Source organism: Triturus cristatus, chromosome 6 (genome assembly GCF_964204655.1).
Source record: "Triturus cristatus chromosome 6, aTriCri1.1, whole genome shotgun sequence".
Taxonomy (NCBI): Eukaryota; Metazoa; Chordata; class Amphibia; order Caudata; family Salamandridae; genus Triturus; species Triturus cristatus.
Window position 1 is genome coordinate 589,747,247 of NC_140589.1, and position 18,535 is coordinate 589,765,781.

Genomic DNA, 18,535 nt, shown 5'->3' on the forward strand with positions numbered 1-18,535 from the left:
ATTGTTTCAGCCACATATAGAAATCAGACGTTGTAATACATTGAATCCTGCCACACTTTTACCTGTAATCGGAACAGACCCACTAGCCCATGACTGTATTGAAGTTATTACAATAACGACGAAACCCAGACAAGACTTAACCGATGTTCCATTGTCAGACCCAGACCTGACATTGTATGTAGATGGTTCATGTATGAGAACAAATACAGGAGAGTTAGTGGCTGCTTACGCAGTCACAACAGATACTGAAGTCATTGAAACTGATCGCATAAATACCTTGTCAGCTCAAGCCGCAGAGCTTATCGCTCTGACACAAGCCTGTATTCAAGCCACAAATAAAAAAGTCAACATATACACTGATTCACGTTATGCATTCGGAGTTGTACATGACTTCGGCGTGCTGTGGCGAGAGAGAGGTTATTTAACTTCCCACGGTGCCCACATTCAGCACGGACCCCTCATTCATGCCTTATTAGATGCAATACATCTACCCACTGCAATATCAATTATGAAATGTAAGGCTCATACGAAGGTTACTGATATAATTTCTCAAGGCAATGATCTAGCCGATAGAACAGCTAAACAGACTGCTCAAACTCAAACCTCCGACATGACAAAGACAATAGTCCCGATGCCGACACATTGTATGACAGTTAAAGATCCTACTCTTGACGTAATTGACATACAGACACATGCTACACCAGACGAAATAAAGAAATGGACTGAATTAGGAGGGATCCAAACGGACCAAGGATGGATGATGAAGGAAAAGTCTGTGTGGTTCCTTCCTGATTCAATGGTCCAAGTTATAATTAACACTATACATAGTCCAGCACATCTAGGAGAAAAAGCTATGCTAGACAGCATTCAACACATTTGGTTCAATAAACATTTGCGAGCAGCAGCCAAACAAAAAGTTCGTACCTGTATGATCTGTTGCCAGTTCAACCCAGGAAAAAGCGTTCCCGTAGAACAAGGTGGATTTCATCCCCCTAATCACCCTTTTGAAGTACTCCAGATGGATTATATCCAGATGGAACGATGTCGAGGATTCAAATATGTTCTCGTAGTTGTCTGCGCTCTTTCCCGTTGGACGGAGGCATACCCGGTTTCAGATTACACTGCCCCGACTACTGCCAAACAGTTGGTTCGAGAATTCTTCCCACGATACGGTTTACCACGTGTTGTTCACTCAGATAACGGCCAGCCGTTCTCATCCGAATTAATGAAACATGTTTCACTTCTGTTAAGATATCAGTGGAAATTCCACTGTGTCCGACACCCCGAGGCAGCAGGTCTCGTAGAAAGACATAATCAGATACTGAAAATCAGATTGTCCAAAATATGCAGAGAGAAAGGTGTCGACTGGGTAGTAGCGTTACCAGTTGCACTCTTTTACATGAGAATGGTAGCACACTCCCGAACAGGGCTATCCCCGTATGAGGTGATCTTCGGCAGACCACCAAATATGTGGGGGACGCCTATACCACGCAAAATAACTGATATTGACTGTAATATGCTGACAGATTACTTGGCTTCCTTGATGTCTGCACTACAATCTTGTCGTTCACAGGTAGCTGCAGCCTTTCCCGACAACACTGAGGTGAAACCCCATGACGTAGTTCCGGGAGACCTCGTTCTTGTGAGGAATTTTGACCGAAAGACTCAGCTGGAGCCCAGGTGGAAGTCACCCAAGTTGGTCCTGCTGACCACAAGAACAGCCGTGAAGATCGAGGGCAGAAAAGGTTGGATTCATTCAAGTCATATCAAGAAATTTCATGGACTTCCTGCAGATGTAAATAGCCCACCTCGTGTGTCTTCACCCATTGACTCAAAACTACCTTTGGCTGAGGCCAACAGTCAGGAACTTTATAAACTAAAACTCAGGCCTAGACCGTCGGACGATTTGATTGTTTAAGTCCTCTCCAAGGTGAAGCGGTTGAATCTGTCTCCGACATGTATCCCTTAGACCTGAATCATGGAAAATCGCGAAAAATGTTGAAACGACAGGCGTATTGTAAATCACTGCGTAGTCATTGCATAGTGACATTATTAATCTTGTTTTTCTTAAGTCTTTTAATAATTACTGCAAGTATATTGTTGCACATATATTACCCTATTGCCAGAAATGTTTACAATGTTACTGCTGAACATTCTTTTAGTGACCTACCCCCGCATGAATTGTCCTATAGACTTGCGCTGCGCAATAACACTTTCATTAGTATGTTACATCATTCCCATCAGACTAGTAATGCTACTAATTGTTGGGTGTGTGGCCGGCTCCCTCCCTATCAGAATTATGAAGGAGTCCTGCCTTTCTTTCCACATCCGTTTACACATAATGGCTCCTGTGGAGCATGGTTTAGTTTAATCAATTCCATAGACTCAGACACAGCAGTTTATCAAGACCATTGGGTATGGGGAAATCTGAACCTAGTTTTATTCAAAGTCTGTTACCCTGACAAGGAGGGTCGCCCCAAAGGAACAGGAACTGATCTAGAAAATGAAGTATATGGATTAGGTAATTTTACACCTAATCTCATGATTCTAAATGTCGAATCCGAAGTTGAACTAGTTTTACCCACCATGTCAGTATTCCCAGCGAAGGGTGAATTGTGTGTAAGAAAAGTTGGTTCCATACATATGGGCCATAGTAAATGCACTACTATAGTAGAATTCAGTGATCAAGGCAAATCTTCATTTAGAGCTTCTCGCCACTCCTACTTTATATGTGGTCAGACTGCATATATGCGTCTACCTCTAGATTGGGATGGTACCTGCTACATTGCATTTCTTTTGCCACCTGTTTTCCTAGCTCCTCCTGATTATTATAGAAATATTCATTTAGTACGCAACAGAGAGCGGAGAGATCTCCCAATTGTCGACTATACTGAGACGGCATGGGACAAGTATGTAGATTTTAATAAAGGCATCTTTCCCTATATAGGTACTGTTACTAATAGTAAGCTGATACGTAGATTAACTAGAACCCTTGAAGCAGTAGTGAATGAAACTATTTCCGCTTTAGGCAATTTAACAGAAGAGCAATCTGCTATGCGGATTGTTGTGCTTCAAAATCGTCTTGTCCTTGACGTCATCCTGGCTGATAGGGGCGGAGCTTGTAGGGTCATCGGATCAAGCTGCTGTGTATTCATACCAGAAAATTCGCCATCTGTATATAAAGCCATAACTCGCCTTCATAAGATTGTAAGCCAGATACACCAGAATCCAGGCACCTGGACTTGGTCCGGTTGGTTTTGGAGTGTGATATCAGCCTGGGGATGGAGAGTTCTATCCTTCCTAGGTATTGGCCTTCTCATACTATTCAGTTGCTGTCTATGTCTACAATGTGGACCAGCGATCTGTGGTCTGTGTGCCACATCGTGTATTCCACCACCAAGATTTCATTCGTCACGGAAGAAGAAAGAAGAACAAATGATGTTATATGAACAGATCAATGGATTGATGAAGATTGATATCTCTTAACGGGCAAGTAGGGGACAAGGAGGGAATGTGGAAATATGGATTTTTCTGATCAGTTATGTCCCCTATCTTGGACCCCAACGGTTTCATGTATGAATCACAAGTACATGTATGTTCCCTCCAGTTCCAGTTATGAAGACGCAAACACATGTGCGTCCACCGTCAACATGTCCTCTGTCAGATCCGCCATGAATAGGTCGGATATTTCATTCCTAAGTATGAAAGGCCACCGGCTTTATATGGTTCACTTATGCCATTTTACAGTCCAGGCAAGTAGGCCCTGATTCTGTCATCAAGCTTTTCTTGCTTTCTGCTTCTGAAGCTCCAGTCTGAGCCTGCATCTGTGACCATGAACTTTGTCTCATTCTCTGCGCGGCTCACGAAGGCTGACATCAGCCTATTCTCTGCCAAGAACTGTATTTCACCTTCGAGTTATCTGCTTCGCTCCTCAGCCGATGCATTCCTGTCTAGTAGTTTAAGTAAACATTCTTCCAGCTACCGAGCAAAGGCTCGGCTTCTCTGTCTTTATGCAAGTAATTCATAGCCCTGTTACCATGGAAGGTTTCTGCCCCTTGCATCTCATATAGACACTTAGACGCTTGTACACGCACGCACAGGCAGTATAGAATAGATTCTGTCCGAGAGTCCTTCTTTTGTGGATAACATAGTTCTTTAAACATAGGATGTTAGATATGATTTGGGATTAGGTTGACTTGACCCCCCAGACTTTTTGTCTCCACATGTAGAGCTAAATGTCAAGTCCCCTTCACCCCCTAGTTGCACGTCAATCACACGTCATGCTGCTGCGCGCGCATCTATGCCAAGTATTATCTTATAGATCCACCTATATATGACATCATAACCAATTATGTTCCTTTTTACTCCTTATTACGCCCATTTTCGGTAACGCATGTGAATCGTCATTTTCCTTATCAATTGTTACGCCTACCGCATTCGCTTCATTGTAATGTATGTTCTATAAAAGTCATTTCTTGTCAATAATGTATGTACTTCACTTCCTGAACCTCCGTGGTGATGGAACTTGGAGCAACCGATTATAATCGACCATTGGAATAAAGCCCATTCCGAACCTCTAATACCACGGATTCTGCCTCTTATTTACTGAGCTATTTTATTATGTTTCTGTATCAAATTAAGTCCCGGTAATTAAATTATTTACCACACTTCGCTCCACGGCTTGTCCGTGGCAAGGCTGCGTGGTCTAAGGTGAAAAAGCAAAGGCTTAGTGTGGGACGCTCGAGGGACACCTGGGGGACACTGGGCCTTCGCTCCACGGCTTGTCCGTGGCAAGGCTGCGTAGATCCCGGTTTTGTCCTGAAAGGGACCACACCTGCGACAGGAGAGATACCTGCTGAACTCAGGGCGGAGGGACGGGCTGAGGACTCCTGGCTTGCCCGGGACCCAGCTGATGCCCAAAACCCGGGGGGGCAGCAGGTAAGCCTCTCCACTTCGGAAAACACCCGCACATAGCTGCGCGGTTTCGTACTTTGGAGGTATTGGATGGAGAGACCCCGAGCGCACTGGCATAGTGCACGGCTCGGGGTCACTCAGCAGGAGCCGCGACACCCCATCAGAACCCCTGACCACCCAGTCAGGACACAGGTGAGCCGGTAGGCACACACAAAAGGGGGGGAAAGGGAGCACAAAAAGACAAAGAGGAGGGGGAAACCCTGGGCGCACCAGCAGTGCTCGGCCCGGGGACACCCCCCACCAACCTTCCCGCAACGCCAAAGAGAATCCGCGATAATTATTGTGAGCCCCCAGGAGCACCAGACGGTGCTCGGCCAGGGGGCACGCCACAAGAACAACTTTTCTTCCATTCCGGTGAATAAGATTTGGACGGAAAAACCCAGGAGAATCCACGAAAATAAACGCGAGCCCCCAGGCGCACCGGACGGTGCACGGCCAGGGGGCACGCAACGAGAAAAAGTTAATTTCCCTCTCGCTTTCCTTGTCGGAGGAATTCAGATGGCCCACAACATCGCAAAGGGAAATCCAGACCCGCTTTATTTTTAAACGCGAGCCCCCAGGTGCACCGGACGGTGCACGGCCAGGGGGCACGCCTGACTGCAACAACCCACCTGACGGGAGACTAAATAATTAGCGCGAGCCCCCAGGCGCACTGGACTGTCCTCGGCCAGGGGGCACGCCCGCACACAGCAACAGCCCAAACAGGATTTTGCGAGCCCCCAGGCACACCGACCGGTGCTCAGCCAGGGGGCACGCACTCACCACAACGCAGAGACGGCCCCCACTCCAGGACCACAGCCAAGAGAGACAAAGATACGATTGGAGGTCAACAAGATTTGAAAAAGTAAAGTGAGTCACCAGGCGCGCACAGCGCTCGGCCAGGGGGCACACACACACACAACAACATGGCGACGGCAGCACCAAAATCATACGCGGCAGCGGCCGGAGACAACAGCTACTACGCGAACCAAGATGACTCGAGAATCAAAGGTAATACACCAATGTCAAACATTAGATTTACCGTTAGATTTGAAGTTGCTGAAAACGCAAAAGAAAAACGCAGCATTAAACACCTAATGGAAATAGTGCTGCGACAGATTTTTAAGAAAGAACCCACACAAACTAAGTGCATCCAGGATTTTAGAAAGAAAGGGATCTTTGACATAACACTAGGATCCGAAACAGATTATCAAAGTTTTCTATATAATCTTCATACCATCAGAAATCACCCAGAAATGAAAGGATACATTGTCACAGAAATAACAGTGCCCAGGGAAATCCCACTCACTGTACACATGTACAACCCCTTCGCGCCAGCAAGTGAGATAGAAATGTTTCTACATAGATACTGCAGCAAAGTCAGGGGAGGGAATGAACTACGCAATGAATGGGGAGCATGGAATGGAAAGCGTAGATATATGGTGGTACTAGCCCCAGACAGTACAGGTGTGGGGGGGACAAAACACCCACCCCTCAACTTCTCTATTGGGCCAAATAGGAGCTTCCTGTATTACCCAGGACAACCGATCTTCTGTAGACAATGCCTCCAGTTTGGACACACAAAAGATGTGTGCACTGGAGACATTTGCCGAAACTGTGGAATAAAAGGCCACAAAGCGCAACAATGCGAGACTGCAAAGAACTGCAAATTATGTGGTACAAAAGACCACCTTTACAAGCAATGCCCCTTAAAGACACAACACAATAGCAAGCAAAACGCACCAAACACAATAGAAGGGGAAAGAGATAAAGAGGAGACTAAAACAACTAAGCCAGACGAAGTCAGCCCACACTCAAATACCCAAACAGAAAGCGAGGAAGAAAAACTAACACAGAGCAAGGGAAAAATTCAAACACAGAGCAATGACAATGAGATTACACACACACAAACAGGGATGGACCCAAACGACACTGACCTAACTCAAAGCGGGGCCACAACATACACAGTACCTGAGACACAGGAAAGCCAGCAACCAGAGATAATTATTATATCACAGCCACTAGAAACACAACACAGCACCACACAAGACAGCGAGGCAAGCACACACATAACGCCACCTACACCAAATAGAACGGAAGAAACACGCACCACAGAGGAGGAATGGGAAAAGTCCATGTCCAACAAACAGAGGAAATCACGAAGGCTTAAAAAACACATAGAAATGGAACACAACGATCAGGAAGAGGAGGAAAACAAAATGATAGAAGAAACACCTACAAATGACAAAATAGCAGCAGACAAAGAATACGCAAAAATCTGTGAGCAAACAGACAGACACCACCAGAGAATCCTAAAAAGGAAAATAACAAATCACTGCAATATACAGAGGAAGCCTTACAGATCAGGAATAAGAGGAAAATCTCGACACAAAAAAATTATAACACATTTGAGGGACTAGAAGGCCTCATTTCTTTTGACAGCACAACAAATAGGGTCAGCAGCCTAGCAAGTCTAAACGATGCGGAAGGCATCAACTTGTCAGGCCTGACTGGAAGCCCTACAACAAACTTCTTCATCTCCCACTAGTGAGATGGATACAGAAGCTATTTTAGTTCTAGACCCCTTTCTAGGAAGTGAGGAAGAGATCTGCAACTCCAACTAAAAAGGGGAAGAAATGCAAAGTGGAAACTGGAAAGGGAATAAGAAGGAAAAAACAAACTAAAATACAATATGGCTCACACCCTATATGTACTCATGGCTACCGTAGTAGCCACCCTTAATGTTAGAGGTCTTAAGCAGACCAACAAAAGAGCATCTGTACTAGAGTATTGCAAACTACTAACTGCAGACATCATCTGCCTACAAGAACGCCACCTGCCATTCAACTACAACTACTCCTTCTTACAGGAGGAATGGGACCTGGGCCCATCCATATGGTCAGGGGGCGGAAACAAAAATGCAGGGCTAGTTTTTCTATTCAAAAGCCACCTTTTCTCCATTTTTAAGCAAGAAAACATAGAACACGGGAGGGCAGTTATGCTACACGTTAACTACCAGGGCCAAAATTTCCGTATCTGTAATGTTTATGCACAAACTACCAAAAATGAGAGATACGAACTGTTCGAGAACCTACAACATTTTCTGATAGGATGTACACCTACCATAATGCTAGGAGACTTCTATTGCATACTTCACAAAACAGATAGAGTAGGCCTATGTCAAACTTACACATTAGATAAGTCCTCAAAAAAACTGATTGAAATAATCAACACCCTTAACTTGCAAGATTCCTTCACACTTTGCAACTCAAACACCACAGGCTATACCTGGATATCAGACGATGGGAACACAGTCTCTAGAATAGACCTCATCCTAGCCTCAGAAAACATCACATGCATTCGCTCTGAACTACAAGATAGCTGCCTATCAGACCACCAAACACTGCTAACAGAAGTGTCAATCCCAAATATGGGCAGGAAAACCAGCGCCTATTGGAAACTGAACACTACCCTCCTACAAACCCAAGAGGTACAAGAAGCCTTCATAGAACAATATGAAATATGGAAAAGGAAAAAGAATCAATTCCCATCACTACAAGAATGGTGGGAAGATGTAAAAGTCCAAACCAAAACCTTCTTTTAAAAAAAAGGCAAAGAAATAGCAAAAGAGAAAAGAATAGTATATAATGAGCTACAAGACACCCTCGCAAACCTCAGAACTACAAGATGCAGGGATACAGGTCATAGAGGACATTAAAAAGACTAAGGCAGATATTAGAAACTGGTTCAACAAAAAGGGAAAGGAAACCATGTTCAACTCACGCGTCCTCAAGTATGAGGACGACGAAAAGTGTAACTCCTTTTTCAAAAAAGCAAAAAACAACCACACACCTATGGAAGAGCTTGTGGATGCACAAGGCACCATGGCAAAAGACAAAAAGACGTAGAACGGATTGTTCACAACTTCTTCTCCAGCCTCTTTGCACAAAAAAACTCAGATGAAACCGCAAGCGATGAGATACTAGAAGACTATGATAAAGGCTTATCCATAGAAGGAAGGGAATTCCTACAAAAAACTCTTACAGGAGAAGAATTCATGGATATAAAACAAAAAGCACCAAAAAACTCCGCCCCAGGCAAAGATGGCTTACCCTGGGAGTTTTATAAAACTTTCTGGAAGACCATAGCAAAAGACCTGATGGAAATGATTGCACAATGTGTGGAAAAGAAATCCTTTCTACACTCATTTACCCAAGGAACAGTAAAACTCATCCACAAAAAGGGAAACGCCAACAACATCATAAACTGCAGACCTATAACCTTACTAAATGTGGATAGCAAAATTTACAGCAAATGTATCACAAATAGAATCAAAAGAGTCTTAAAAACTGATCGAACCAGATCAGACCTGTGCAGTACCAGGCAGGAAGATCTGGGACAGCCTCAGTGCCATCAGGGACGCTATCAACAGAGCTTTAGCAGTAGGTAACACACTAGGAGTTCTATCACTAGACCTGCAAAAAGCCTTTGATAGTGTCTCACATACCTACCTATTCAAAGTCCTAGACAAAACGGGATTTCCTACAGGATTTATTGAAATGATACAAATGCTATACGCAAACGCAACTAGCAACATAATTGTCAATGGGACACTGACTACAGAAGTACACATCCAATCAGGTGTACGCCAAGGATGCCCCCTCTCTCCAGCTTTTTGTGTGCACCTTGGAACCACTACTCTGCAGATTAAAAAAGGACAAAGTAATCAATGGCATCTTTGTACCAGGAGCAGACGGAAAACAAGCCAAATGCATCGCATATATGGATGATGTAACCGTGCTATGCCCTGACCCACCATCGGTCAGACGTGTGCTACTGCATACACATTTCTTTGCACAAGCATCAGGCTTGGTGCTTAACACAGAAAAAAGCACAGGCCTCACAATCGGAAACTGGAACAATTTAGCAAAACTAGAGGTAAAAGTCACAAACCAACCCACAAAAATTCTGGGAATAACCTTATCACAAGACCCAGAAGGAAAAGAAAATTGGCCCCCAGTCCAGTGTAAGATCAACCAAAAGCTGGGGTTATGGAAGACAAGAACCCTATCTATGACAGGAAAAGTTATGGTCATAAAAGCAGTCATCATGGAGGAGCCTAGCGCGCAACCAAGATGGCCGCGTAGGTGCGAGGCTCCCGAGGACCTCCGCGACCTCCTACGTTTATCCTGTCTTCATCCTGATCGGTTGAGGGGGACTGTGTCGGTGAGCCTGAGCCGAGGTGGTACCAGTTTCCCATTCTCGAATCGGACCTCGGGTGCCGGAGTGAGCACCGATTGAAGTTTGCGGCCTCCTTCGCTCCTGACCCCGGACTCGCGTTTGGGGGCGACCCGGTGGCAAAGTGAACAACAACAGCGGGCTGGGCCTGGCGATTCGCGTACCCCACACTTTCACTTTCACTTTCGCGCCCCCTTGCCGTCTTTGCAAGTGGGATCGCGGCGCTCTTTGTGTTGGGGTGGCCTCGCTGGGTGACCCAGCCTGCCTGCCTGCTGTGACCCGCTCCGCCGTCCTGGGGTGACCCCCCGGAGCCCGTGGCCTTAATTGCTTGCCTTTTACTGTGTGGCCGGTGAGGGGGTGAGACCCGCGACGATGGCCACGAAACAAGATGGCGACCGGTTGAAGGCCAAGTCGACCCGGCGTGGCGCCGCACATCAGGCCAACATCATGGACCGCTACACCCTCCCGAAAGGATCTCCCGGTGGACCGCACAAGTCCTCTGAGTGCCCTCCGGATGCCCCGGATTTGCCCACAGAGTTGACTCTGCAAGACGTCATGGGCGCCATTGCTGAGATGAAGGCCTCGGTGGGCCAGCGGTTTGACACCTTAGCCCATAAAATCGACGCGATCCTAGTGGATGTCAACCTGGTGAGGGCTGATCTCTCCAAGACCAACGACCGGGTCGATTCTTTGGCCCACACCGCGTCGGGCCTCACGACTGAGGTGGCGGCCCTCCAAACGGAGGTTCACCGACTTCGTCAGGCGAGTGTGCTTATGGATCGGCGCCTGGAAGATTCCGAGAGTCGGGCCCGGAGGAATAACATCCGCATCATCGGAGTACCTGAGGGACGGGAGGAAGCGGCGGCGGATCTTTTTGTAGAGGAGCTGATCGTTACCCATCTCCAGCCTCGGGGACTGAGTAAATTCTTTGCCGTGGAGAGGGCCCACAGAGTTCCCGGGGGCAGGCCGAAGGTCGGAGCCCCTCCGCGGCCTCTCATTGCCCGGATTTTTAACTTTCGGGACAGGGACGCGATCTTGCAAGCCTCCAGACTGCAAGGGCCGATGAAGCTGGAAAATATGGAGGTGAACTTTTATCCCGATTTCACTCAAGCGGTCCAGAAACAGAGACTGAGTTTCCTGGGTGTTAAGCGCCAGCTCCGGGACATGAACTTAAAATACGCCATGCTCTTCCCGGCCAAGCTGCGGGTAGAGGTGGATGGTCGCACGCACTTTTTTGAACGTCCCGAAGCAGCCGGGGACTGGCTGGACACTCTGTCTAGGGGTAGTGCTCGAGATGGTGGGGGGGGGCGGCGGGAGGAGACGGCCCACTGGATCGGGACTGAGGGGTTGATATTGGACCTCACTCTGGGCGACTATGATGCCACTTTCGACCAAAGCTTCTGTCTTTGTTCTTTCCCCTCCCTTGGAGGTTGTGTGGGGTCTAGAAGGGGTACTCTTTCCTCCTCTAGGGGGTCTAGCTAGTTTCACTATATAGGGGCGACAGGCACACTGCAAGTTGGGGGGCTGTCTGGGCTCATGCAGGGGTGCAGGGAGGGGGGAGTTTTGTTGGGGTGGGTGGGTTGGGGTGGGGTGTTGTTCGTTTCTACCACAAGGCAAAAGTATCGTTGTATCATTTCTAAAGTGCTCTCTGGGGGACGAGTGATGGCTTCTGTTTATGATGGGGGGTAGGGGACTGAGTTTGTTGTCCTGGAATGTTAATGGATTGGGGGACAGGATAAAACGAGGTTTGGTCCTGCAGTTCTTGAAGCGAATTTCGCCCGATATAGTTTTTCTGCAGGAGACACACCTCATTGGCAACTCCTTTTGTGCCATGAATAGACGGGGCTACCGCCTTGTGGCCCATTCGGGCTTCACGTCTGGTTCAAGGGGTGTGGGCATTATGGTTAAGAACTCGCTCCCGTTGGAGATTGATGAGGTGCACCATGACGACAGGGGACGTTACACGGTTTTGGTGGGTAGAATGGAGGGCAGAGTGGTCGTTTTTGTGTCTGTCTATGTCCCGCCGGGGCTGCAGACGACCACCTTTGCGGATCTGGGGCGCCTCCTCCTTGGCCTTCAGGAGGGGATTCTAGTGGTGGGGGGGGATTTTAATGCTGTGGTTTCCGGAACTGTGGATCGTCACCCCCCTAGGGATCTCCCCCGTGCCCAGGCATGGTTGTCTGGCCTCTTGGATACCTTGGGGCTGGTGGATTGTTGGCGCTTGAAACATCCCATGCAGCTGCAGTACACCTTCCATTCAGGGGCTCATGGTAGTCTCTCACGGCTAGATTATGTCCTGGTTCCGGCGGCGCACGTTGGGAGGATAGGGGAGGTGCGCCATTTGGCACGGGGTATTTCGGACCACTCTCCACTCTTGTTGCACTTTGATATTCTTCCGAGGGGAGAGGGTAGGGTGGTCCCGATTAATCCCTGGTACCTGCGTGACCCCACCATTCGCGCAGAGCTGGTTAAATCCCTTAAGCGCTACTTTGACGAGAATGTGGGGTCTGTGTCATCGGCGATCTCATTGTGGGAGGCGTTCAAGACGGTACTCAGGGGAGAGGCCTTGTCCCTTATTTCCCATTCCCGGAGGCGCGAGCGGGAGGAGGTGACTCGTATTGAAGCGGAGATAACCGATTTGGAGGGTGACCTAGAATGTGGGGTTACGGATGACAAGTTACATTTTCTCCGACTCAAGCAATCGGCTTATAAGGCCCTCGTCACGGAGGCGGCCAGGGGCCTCAGTAGAGAGCAACAGGGGAGACTGTATGATGTGGGTGATAAGGCTGGTAAATTGATTGCATGGTTGGACAAAAAGGAGAGAGCGAGTCGAGTTGTCCCGTTGATTGAGAAACAGAATGGTGTGTGTGTCACTGAACCAGAAGAAATTGTCTACTGCTTTGCAGTCTATTTCCGTGGGGTGTATTCCCGGGTGTCCTCCCGCTCTGAAGAGGATTCCCACGCCCTGCTCAGGGATATCGCGCTGCCTTCCCTTTCGGAGGAGGACAGAGTGTCGTTGGACGCTGCTCCAACTTCCGAAGAAATTGCCCTCGCCATACGATCGGTCGCTTCCGGCAAGGCCATGGGCCCTAATGGTCTTCCCATCGAGTTGTATAAATTGCGACCGGATACGCTGGCACCACATCTCCGTGCTATGTTCCTCGCGGCCCACTCGGCGGGCTCCCTCCCGCCAGACCAGCGTCTAGCTACTATCGTGGTTATCCATAAGGAGGGGAGGCCACGGGACCGGGTCACATCCTATCGGCCTATTTCGTTATTGAATGCAGAGCCCAAAATCCTCGCCAAGGTGTTGGCCATTCGGCTGGTCGGCGTAGCGTGTGACTTGATTCACCAGGATCAGTCCGGCTTCATCCCTCATCGCAATACAGCGCTTAACCTGCGGCGTTTGCATGGGGTGCTCGCACGTGTCCCGTTCATACGAGAGCCGGCCATTTTGGCGTCCTTGGACGCCACTATGGCGTTTGACACGCTTGAATGGCCCTATATTTGGGCGACGCTCGCGAAGGATTCATCAGTTGGGTAAAATTGTTGTACTCTGGCCCGCTGGCGCAGGTCGTGGTCAACGGTAGAGTGTCGGCCTCGTTCGAGCTGGGCAGGGGCACGCGGCAGGGCTGCCCGTTATCGCCGCTCCTTTTCGCGCTCGCTTTGGAGCCCCTGGCGGAGTGGCTGCGGTGGGAACCTTCTATTCGTGGTCTCCGCTGGACCCCCGAGTATGAGGACCGCGTATCTCTATACGCTGACGATATTCTCCTGTACCTGGCTTCCCCACGTAAATCACTGATAGTGCTGGTTGATGTATTGCATTCATTTGGTCTTAACTCCGGCCTTGTCATCAACTGGGCTAAATCGTGCGTCTATGTTCTCTCTGGGGAGGACCCTATCCTTCCGCGGGGCTGTCCTATCCAGATCGCCCCGCGGGGATTCCGGTACCTGGGTGTCTTCATTACCCTGGACGCGGAGGCCCGATATAGTCAGAACTTGCTTCCCCCCCTCCAGCGCCTGAAGGGGGATGTTGCGCGTTGGAGGCGCTTGCCGCTCTCGCCGCTCGGCCGGGCGGCATTGTTTAAGATGATGTCGCTGCTGCGTTTCCTGTACGCTCTGCAGAACACAATGGACGTCGTCCCGGCGCGCTACTTTCGCGAGGTGGAGAGTTTGCAGCGCCGACTGTTCTGGGAGGGTAGACCGCGTATTGCCCTGGCGAAGCTGACGCTCCCGTGGTATGACGGGGGGATCGCCCTCCCGGATATCAAACGGTATTATTGGGCCTCCCAGCTGGCTGCGATTAATCACAGCCTGTACGGGCCCGCTCTAAACCCGGCCTTTGAAATGGATAAGATTTTACTGCCGGGTGGTGATTATAACCGAGCGCTGTACTCCGGCTCGCTTGACGCACGTCTGACGGGCCCCACGCGTGTCATGGTACGAGTGTGGCACGCGGCTAATGTGGCGATGGGGTGGAAAGGTCGTTTGACCCGGGCGTCGCCACTATACGCATCTGAGCAGTTGGGCTCCCTGTGGACCTCGAAGGGCTTTGAAAAGTGGGACATGATAGGCATCAGCAGGGTGGGTGATCTCTGGACGAGGGGGGGATTCAAAACGTTTGAGATGCTACGGACAGAATTCCAGTTGCAGGACAGGGAGTACTTTCGGTATATGCAGATCCATCATGCGCTATGCTCCGTATTCCCGGACGTTGCCTCCATCCCGGAGTATTCCCCTCTGGAGGATAGAGTGCTAGATGGACATGTACCGGACAGCACGATTTCATTGATCTATAAAAAACTTATCAATGACCGCTCGGGACTGCTGACTAACCTTCGTGAGGCATGGGTGGCCGATGGATTGGAGCTGGATGACGAGGACTGGGTATCGGCGGTGGCCTCCCCGAAAGAGGTGGCCATACCGGCCCGCCTTCGCTTCGTCCAGCTCAAGATACTCCATAGGGTCTATGTTACGGGGCCAAGGCTACTGCGTATGGGATATGCTGTAGACGGGTTGTGTAAGCGTGGGTGTGGTTCCCGTTTTATGACTTACTCTTCTTTCACCAACATACTTTCTTTTTCATTTTTAAAATCTTTTTTCTTTAGGTAAATCTTTTTAAGGTTCATGCACTCATTCTCTCCTTTCACGTGGTGGTACCTATTTTACTATTTCTTGTCTTTGGGATGTATTGTTTTCCCTCTGGTGTTGCAGGCTCCTTCACAGATTACATTTAGCTGTGTGTATTGCATTTATTAGGCTATTTTACAACATGTTCTCCTTGTTTCCACAGAATGTTTAAACAAGTACTAATTCATACCCTTTAAGAAATTGTTTAATAAGTTTCCCGTCTGAACAAGACTTTGGAATAAGTTGGGAATTAAATTGACACGAACTTCCAAAGGATTATTGCGCCCTGACGAAGGAACTGTGGGTCTTTTGATCCTTCTCCGAAACGCGCGTCGGCGCTCCTCTCTGCTCCATTTGTCATCCTTTGTGGCGACATTTCTATTTTAATGTGTATATATTTTGAATGTATCACTATATGTTTTTATAAGTGACTCTTTGTTGCATAGAATGTTTTGTATTGTTTGTGGTTTTTTGTTATGTAATATGCAATTTGTGTTCACTTTAAATGTTCGGTTTGTGTCTCACACTTGAATTTTGATTCCCCTTTTTAACTAATCAACACATGACCAATTTTGTGTTTGCAAATGTATGTTACTAAAGAGAAAAATATAAATATAAAAATAATGACATATAAATAATGTTTAAACTTTTTGATTAATAAAAGTGTGAATTATAAATCCATTTCTGTGGTACATGGTTGTTGCTGTATATTGATTGTGGAGATATTCCCCATAGCTTAACTAGTTTTTGAGAAGAGGTTTTTGTTCATATTGTGGTTCTTTGGGGACCTTTTTCCATATTTTGTGGGAATGCCCGGAGGTGGAGCGATTCTGGCGTGGTGTGCATGAGGTCCTGCGGGTGGTTATGCGTGTGTCGCTGCTGCCCGAAGCGAGGAGATGCCTGTTGAATGTGTGGGAGCCAACCGACTACTCGGTGCCGCAGACGCGCTGGGTGACTCTGGGATATATGGTGGCCAAACGCGACATTGCTCAACTGTGGGGTTCCCAGAGGTCGCCGACTGTCTCGGCATGGAAGGATAACATGGATTGGTGCATGTTTTGGGAAAAGGTGGTGTATGTTGCGAGAGGTAAGCCTGGGACATGGGTGAACGTATGGGGCCCCTGGAACGCCTACCGCGGGGGAATCTGTACCTCGCCGTTATTGCCCGATCCGTCACCGGCCCCATCCCCTTAGCCAGTTTATCTCCCCGGTCCCGGGCACTGAGTCCACCTAATCCCAGTCTTGACCTTTTTTCCCCCCCTTGCTACTCCTATGGATTGGTAGGGTCCCCCCCGCTAGGGGAGCACATGCTGCTGTTTCCGATTGTGGGTTGCCTTGTGGATTTGTTCTTTTGTTGTTATTTATATTAAAATGAAACCGTTATGTGTGCCCGGATGGTGTGGCTACCACCGCTTCTAACTCCTGTGCATTTCCCTTTGCCGCGGCATGCGCGCTATTGTTTGTATCACATGCTCCTCTTGCTTGCTAGCGGCCGGCCTGAAGGTTGTAGGCCCATCTCTGTATATTTTTTGAATTTTGTAATAAACGGTTTAAAATAAATAAATAAATAAATAAAGAAAAGCAGTCATCCTACCTCTAATCCTTTTCTTTGCGGTAGTATACCCACCGGATAAAACAACACTCCGACAACTACAGAAATGCCTGTTCACCTTTCTTTGGAACTCCAAAATAGAGAAAGTGAAATGAACCATGGTATTTAAACACCCAAGAAATGGGGGGAAAAATATGCCAGTACTTGTACATTTTTACTAACTATTTTTGCCTCTGCCTCAAAGCAATACGAGAAAACAGAAACATAGCAGCCAACTACAATCGCTATGGGGCTGGGGACATCTTCAACAAATTCAAAATTCTACAAAGAGACAATACTATACCAGTTGCCTTTTTTCCAAACAAACTCTACGCCTGCCTGGAACCCTTCATAAAGATGCTACAACTTCTGGAGATAGACAAACACTGCTTCGAGACAAGAACCCTGCTGAAGAAAGAGCTGGAACAATTGGAAAAAATGGAGATGGTAAATAACCTAACTGAGAAACTATCCAAACTGGTTTGGGAAAAAACAAACCATGTAGACATTACGAACTCACAAAAAGACATTTCATGGTTAGCAGTCTCCAATGCCCTACCGGTGAAGACTTTCCAACACAGGCGAGGGCTAGCAAAATCAGCAAAGTGCCGGAGACCAGATTGCCCAGGAGAAGAAACCTCAATGCATTTTTTGTAGAACTGTCAATTTGCAAAAGATTTTTGGGACAATTTAAAAATGTTTATTAAACAAATAACCACGCTAGAAAACTTAAACTATGAACTCGTATTATATGGCATAGGAGGCACACTGTCAAAAAATAAAGACAGAGCCTTATGGAAAATACTCAGTTGTGCTAAAGAAAGTCTATGGATAGCTAGAAACCTAGTGTTATTTAAACATAAAAAACTTGACATTAAAGACGTAACGCACATATGTCTAGACAAGATTATGCTATTTTACTATGTAGATATAAAACGACAGGGTCAAGAAATAGCGGAGAAGAAATGGAAACAGAAAAAATGGGCAGAATGGGTTACGTAATCACAGCTTCACTTCAATATAAAGTGAGAGCCTTATGAGTAACATCTTGATGGAAAACCGGTAGGCAGGTGCCTGCGTGCACCCCCTACACAGGTTATATTGTACCACCCTATGGGATTGGTTAAATTGTATCTATGCTCCACAAATATTAAATAAAGTATATTTTTACAAAAAAAAAAAAAATCTGTTCTTATCAGTTTAATATCTGATACGTCCTCTATCTGGGGACCATATATTAAATTGATTTTTGGAACAGGGAGATGGAATAGGAGCTTGCTCTGTCCACTCCACGCATCAACCTGGTATTGCACTACCTCCAGGAATGGTGCACTTCCCCACCCGGGGAAAACAATGCTGTTGAAAGATAGATGAGAAAACGAAAGTAGCGCTTCACTACCAAACCCTGTAAAGTGGCGCTACTGTGTTTGCGTGAGAATAAAACCACCCTGGTCACCCTGTCTTGCTTTATTTTATTTTATTCATCTGCCGCAAACCCACGTTATTTATTTATTTATGTATTTTTCACGTTTTCTGGAACTTTCTTTTATTTTTATTTCCTTCTCCATCCAGACGCAGCACTTTGAAAGAGAAAAATGTCAGAAGGAGACTGCTTTTCCAGCA

At 47.3% G+C, this 18,535-nt stretch overlaps 1 pseudogene; it reads left to right on the top strand.

The window, feature by feature from the left end:
• The first annotated feature begins 18,073 nt into the window (after window positions 1–18,073).
• LOC146817522 (U2 spliceosomal RNA) lies at window positions 18,074–18,250 on the top strand (annotated as a pseudogene).
• Window positions 18,251–18,535: the final 285 nt, after the last annotated feature.